This window comes from Vulpes vulpes, chromosome 7 (genome assembly GCF_048418805.1).
Source record: "Vulpes vulpes isolate BD-2025 chromosome 7, VulVul3, whole genome shotgun sequence".
Taxonomy (NCBI): Eukaryota; Metazoa; Chordata; class Mammalia; order Carnivora; family Canidae; genus Vulpes; species Vulpes vulpes.
The window spans coordinates 60,093,612-60,100,706 of NC_132786.1; positions in this window are offsets into that span (position 1 = coordinate 60,093,612).

Genomic DNA, 7,095 nt, shown 5'->3' on the forward strand with positions numbered 1-7,095 from the left:
TTTTTTTTTTTTTTTAATAATTTTTATTGGTGTTCAATTTACCAACACACAGAATAACACCCAGTGCTCCTCCCATCAAGTGTCCCCCTCAGTGCCCGTCACCCATTCACCCCCACCCCCCGCCCTCCTCCCCTTCCACCACCCCTAGTTCATTTCCCAGAGTTAAGAGTCTTTATGTTCTGTCTCCCTTCCTGATATTTCCCACACTTTTCTTCTCCCTTCCTTTATATTCCCTTTCACTATTATTTATATTCCCCAAATGAATGAGAACATACAGTTTGCCCTTCTCCAATTGACTTACTTCACTCAGCATATGTATACAATGGAATATTCCTCAGACATTAGAAATGACAAATACCCACCATTTGCTTCAACATGGATGGACCTGGAGGGTATTATGCTGAGGGAAGCGATCCCGTCTTATCTGTTAAACATCTTCAGCCCACGAAGAGGTTGCAAATTGTCAACTGTCATCTTCCCCTGCAGCGGAGCCGTGACACTTTCTTGCAACAGGGGACCTTCTTTCTATGATTCCATCGCATCCTATCAGTACAGCGCCAGTGCTGGGATTCAGTATCATTATGTCATTTGCAATGTGACGGCATGATGAGAAGCAAATGAGAAAACACCACTTCCCATCAAAACCGCAAATTGTATACATGCATTTCTCTTTGAGTCTTGGAGATTCCGTGTATTTACCATCTGAAAATCCATACTTTGAGAGATCTTTCCTCATCTTATTGGAAGGTTCGAGAATATAAGAATGTTGAAATGTTAGATTTAGTGATAGCACGTTTGATAAAGTGCCACAATGTCCCCAATGTCTGGGTTCAGAGAAGAGCAAAACAAAATACACAATGAAAGAAAACAGAAACACAAGCCTTCTGGTAATTCTCACAGCTCAGTGCACATTTTCCATGATTGTGGGACCACAGCCGGGTCGTGAGTTTTGCGCTCTGAGCATTCATAGCGCCTGATGAGGGGTCCATTTCCGGCGGTGGACGGACGGGGATGACAGATGGAAAGTCCTGTCTTTAGTTGTAGGCATCTTGGCGTTCAGTACGTCCGTCCCAAGGGGACTGCAGTGCAAGAGGAAGCCCACTCCCACGGGAGCCTCGGTGATGGGAGAACAGTGAACAGGAGGGCAGCAAGGTCCAGGCCGGGAAGTCTTCCGGAAAGAGAGAGGTGATGTTTCCACAAGACCCCGTTTTAATGGACTTCCCGCCCGAGGAGTGTTCTGTGGACCCACTGATTTCTGGTGGTCAGCCCAGCTTCTTCCCAGGAAAGCCCCCCGCTTCCCTCCTCGGTTCAGATGAACCCAGAGAGGAAGGCCCGACTCTCACTCGTGCCCCTGGGAGTCAAATGCACACTCAGGATGGGATGTGTAACCTTTCCAAACATCGAGCTTCTCCACGCACGTCAACCTTATAAAGAGGACATCGTGGGAGAACCCAACGCCCCCCGAAGCCTACCAGCAGCTACTCAGACATGGTGGCAGGGGTGTGTGGATACAAGCCCCAGGTCACACCACTCCCAGGAGTCAGCATGGAATTGGAATGACAACACCACAAGAGGACAGATATTACAAATACGAATTTTGAGAAGTTCTCTTTAGGGATAAAATGTCCCCATCTTTGTATTGTTCACCGATGCTGTATTAGTCCCAGCGGAGGCAGCAAGAGATCACGGCTCGAGGCTGGTCTCTGGCCCAGGGCAGCTGTCGCGCACGCCCGCACCTCGGCACGAGGGTGTAGGAGATCAGGAGCGCGAGCGCAGGATCCCTCCAAGGACCCCGTGGCCGTCCCACGATGCTGGTCTCTTGGGAAGATGCTGGACCGGGACTTTCTCTGGGCTCCGTCCCACCTAGGTTCAACCAGGGGCTCGGTGCTTTGGACGCCCGTGAGACGAGCTCAGCTTTACCTTGTCTAAGACGATCTGCCTTGGGAAATGCCTGCGAGGATGGCAGAGGATGATGAGTATAAAGCATTGGACACTTATTTACTCAACTTCTGCGTGTGTTCTCCTGCTGTGGCTGACCGCCCTCGTGGCTCCTCGCTGACTTGGGAGCTGACATGTAGGCGTTTGACGGGAGGACAGACCGAACGTGGGCAGGAAGCGCAGGCCGTGGGTCCCCGATCGTGCACACACGCTTCTTCCCTCCAATGGGAAAGGGTGACGTTTGCAACAAGAAACACATCCCCCTCCTCGGTACTGGCCACCGTCCTTCACGTTACTTTAAGAGTGATTTAGAAGTATGTCCAGGGTCTTATCCTTGCATGAAAAGTGGTTTTCAAACTAAGAATTACTCGATGTTTCAGGGAATAAAGAGGCGTTTTGTTGTTGTTGTTGTTGTTCTTGTGTGTTTTACATCTTCGTCTGGTAATTAAGGCAAAGATGATGGTAGAGAGTGTTTTTTTTTCAGACTTTTTTTATATAAATTTATTTTTTATTGGTGTTCAATTTGCCAACACATAGAATAAGACCCAGTGCTCATGCCATCAAGTGCCCCCATCAGTGCCCGTCACCCATTCACCCCCACCCCCTGCCCACCTCCCCTTCCACCACGCCTAGTTCATTGCCCAGAGTTAGGAGCCTCTCATGTTCTGTCTCCCTCCCTGATATTTAGCCCCTCATTTTCTCTCCTTTCCCTTTATTCCCTTTCACGATGTTTTTATGTTCCCCAAATGAATGAGACCACATGCTGTTTGTCCTATGATTGAATTTTTTTACTGAGCATAATACGCTCCAGGTCCATCCATATTGAGGCAAATGGTGGGTATTTGCCGTTTCTAATGGATGAGGAATTTTCCACTGTATACATAGACCACAGCTCCTTTATCCAGCATCTTTCTATGGACACCGAGGCTCCTTCCACAGTGTGGCTATTGTGGACATTGCTGCTAGAAACATCGGGGTGCACGTGTCCCGGCATTTCATTGCATCTGAATCTTTGGGGTAAATCCCCAACAGTGCAATTTCTGGGACATAGGGCAGATCTATTTTTAACCCTTTGACGAACCTCCAGGCAGTTTTCCAGAGTGGCTGCACCAGTTCACATTCCCTCCAACTGTGTAAGAGGGATCCCCTTCTGTCTTATTAATTTTCCCCATTCACACTGGTGTGAGGTGGTATCTCATGGTGGTTTGCATTTGTATTTCCCTGATGGCCAGTGGTGGTGAGCATTTTCGCATATGCCTTTTGGCCATGTCTATGTCTTCCTCTGTGAGATTTCTCTTCATGTCTTTTGCCCATTTCATGATTGGGTTGTTTGTTTCTTGATGTTGAGTTTAATAAGTTCTTTATATCTTTGATACTAGCCCTTTATCTGATGTGTCATTTGCAAAAATCTTCTCCCATTCTGCAGGTTGTCTTTTAGTTCTGTTGACTCTATCCTTTGCTGTGCAGAAGCTTCTTATCTTGATGAAGTCCCAATAGTTCATTTTTGCTTTTGTTTCTCTTGCCCTCATGGATGTATCTTGCAAAAATTTGCTGTGGCCAAGTTCAAAAAGGGTGTTGCCTGGGTTCTCCTCTAGGATTTTGATGGAATCTTGTCTCACATTGAGATCTTTCATCCATTTTGTGTTCATCTTTGTGTATGGTGCAAGAGAGTGGATGTCCAATTTTCTCAGCACCATTTATTGAAGAGACTGTCTTTTTTCCAGTGGATAGTCTTTCCTCCTTTGTCGAATATTAGTTTACCACAAAGTTGAGGGTCCACTTCTGGATTCTCTATTGTGTTCAGACTTTTTGGTAAAACTAGAATCTGCATTCAAAGCTTTCATATTTGTATCTTTACCTAAATTCACTAGAAATGGGTTCCTTGTGCAAACACTTGCTTCTCCTATTATATAAAGAAAGGGAGGTGTAGCAGCCTCGAGAGAAATGCCACTGTTAACTCATCACCAAAGAAGAGGACCTTTATCACATAAGCAAAATAATAGCCCCAGAATGGCCTAGAACAAATCTATGCACAGAGGAAAATAAATTGTCAAATGGTAAGTCAGGAAAGTTTGGGGGAACACTCATGGATGGGTCTTTTCTCCCCTCTTTTTTATAACCTTTATCAAATGGGAGACAAAGCACCTTTGGAGGTCCCTAATTTTATCCCGGTGTCTATCAACCAGCACATTTTGAGGAGGTAGGAGAAGAATAACTACCTTGTTGTTCATGTTAAACATTGCATCATGGGGGGGGGAGATTTTTTAATATGGCAAAATATAAACAACACCAAATAGACCATTTTATCCAATTCTAGCTGTCCGAGCTTCCATGGTAGGGATAGACCATGTTTTGTTTATCCATTCACCTGTGGGCGGACACTTGAGGTGCTTCCACCTTCTTGTGAATGGCACACAGTTACTTTTAAATGTTGCTCGACAGTCCAAGTCCCGACAAACTAAGGGATTGAAAACAATGTATTATATTAATTTGATTAAAATCTGAAAAAGAGGGCAGCCCGGGTGGCTCAGCAGTTAGCTCTGCCTTCAGCCCAGGGCCTGATCCTGGACACCCGGGATTGAGTCCCACGTGGGGCTCCCTGCATGGAGCCTGCTTCTCCCTCTGCCTGTGTCTCTGCCTCTCTCTCTATCTCTCTGTCTCCCATGAATAAATAAATAAAATCTAAAAGAAAAAAAAATGAGAAAGAGACAGACCCTGTGATGCATGTGAGACCTTGGCCCCAGTCTACCGCTTAGGAACATGCACAACCTTGGGTTCTCCACTGGCTCACCCAGGAAGCACCTCTCATCCCCATTGGGAGCACCCTTCTTCCTCCAGCCACATTTACTTTGATCTCACAGCGACAGCACTCGGCACTATTTGGATTCTCTTCTGTTTCCCCGGCACTTCTGGGAACTGTTGTGTCCAGGGGCTCATGTCTACACATGGAGACGTGGAGAGATAAGTGGCTGGTTTGGGGCTTGGATGGATGGGAGGCCTCCTTCTCTCTCTGTTTCCCGGGCCAAGAGCCCATTCAGATTGTGCTTCCTCCAGGATGTCCTCCTGATCCCAGCCCGTGACCCCCCAAGAAGTGTGGCTCTCACCTCTCCTGCCCGTGGGCAAGACACCTTTAAGCTCTTTCAAGGAGAAACCATCTTTCATCCACGTTTAAACCCGACTTGGAAAAAGAGAGACGTGTGTATTTCAAACATAGTACATCAAAATATGCGCGTTTCTACTCAGAAAAGTGCGAGTGCACAGAAGGGTGACAGATTGCCGGTTGCCCTATGACCCACCGCGGCATTTAGGAAAAAGCCTTTCACACACACACACTGATAAAAATCTGGTAAATTAAGATGTTGAATGAGACAGTAACTACATACACACAGGTCCCATCTCTGTGTCTAACCCAAAGGATTGATGCGTTACACAGTGCTCAGGCTAGGTCAAGCATCCCAAAAGTCACCCAGACGAGGTGAAATTCTGTGCCCTAGGATGGTCTGCATCCTGCTTGCATGTAAAGAGAGTGCATTTGAGTTCCCAGAGAGGTCAAGCTTGCCTTTCTATGTTCCTGTGGACCACCAGAAAGGGAATCCGTGTAAGGTTACGGTGGGCAACACTGGATTTAAGGAGGTGTGCCCTGTGGGCGGGACCATCCTGTGAGAACACCATGACCCTCTCCGAGGGAAATCACACAAAATCACAGAATGTGGGTTCTGGAGCACTGAGGGCGCTCTCCCATGATTCTGGTTAAACAGCAGCGCTCCCGGGATTGTCGGGGAGGTGGCCACACGCAGGCAGGGGAAGGAGCCAGGCACGCCTTGTGTTCATGCAATGCTATCTCGTTACCTTTCTTACCTCATTTGGATGGAAAACATCACAGAGTTGAAAAAGACACCCAGTGTTTAAACAAATGTGAAAAACAAAACAAAGATGTGACATCCATGTTGCTTTCTTTGGGTGATAAATAAGACAAGTAGTCAAGATACTTTTGTACTTCAGGAAAGCAAAAAAATACTAATAATATAGTAAAAAAAAAAATACCTGCCACTCATGACCGTAAACAGAAATTCAGAAACTGTTCTGCATGTCACCACCAGGGTTCCAAATCAAGGGAGTGCCCACTCTGGGGCGGACCCAGACAGAACAAGAGATACACGAGGCAAGGGCAACAAGGACCCGGGACCAGAGAGCGTCCTCCAGCACCACCGATGAAGTAATCTACTAGTTAAAATCATATCATCCTTTAAGATTTTCATATTTATGTCCTTTGACATATCAATTGATACTAGAAACCTCTTAAACCACATGTAACGATGTCTCCTCCAAATCCCTATATTTACGCACCTAGCAGGCTCATCTTAATGGATATTCTTAATTGTTCTTGTTGGGTTGTTGTAAATTCAGTGAAGGAATCACGTGCACCCTTCTGTCTCCTGCGCTTTACGTGAACACGAGGGCCGGTTGATAAGCACTTGCCGAATAACAGTATGGATCTGAGTGGCTCTCATGCATAAGGTCCATATCCCCTTTCTCCCAGATTTTTGCAATGATTAAATGATATATATGAAAATGCAAACCCCGAATTGGGCACACGAAAGGTCATTTTGCCACACGAATGCTCAGGATCTAGACTAAATGTCAGGTACCCTGGTCCTGAAGTTGTAGCCCAATGGCGCTGAGTCTCCTGCTTGCTGTGGCAGCAGGTAGCCCGGCAGCCCAGGAGAGCTGCCCACCTGTCATCTCCTGGTGCAGAGGAACAAGATGGCAGGCGTCAGCGCCCGCGCGGAAGTAGGACAGCGTCCACACGGCAAGGCGCTGTCGCAACTGAGTGCCACAGGAGATTTGCATATGTTCTTATTTCTACTTTAGGAGTCTCATCCAAACGACGTCTATCAGCAGCATTTATCAGATTCAAAGAAAAGAGGTCTGGTGCACGTGGGCTGTTAAGGATTGATGAAAGACATTCCTCCTCTTGCAAGCCAATCAAAATCCGGCTGCTTATTTTCTCTCCGACTTCAAAATAACTGCATTCCTTTGTGGGTTAATGTATATGTCAGTGCACTTTTGCTTTTTCCTAAGAAAAGCCTTCTTTCATAAAATAAGGTCTATTTTTCCTGTTTCAGTAAATTTTGTCTTCGGTGAATAAAACATTAC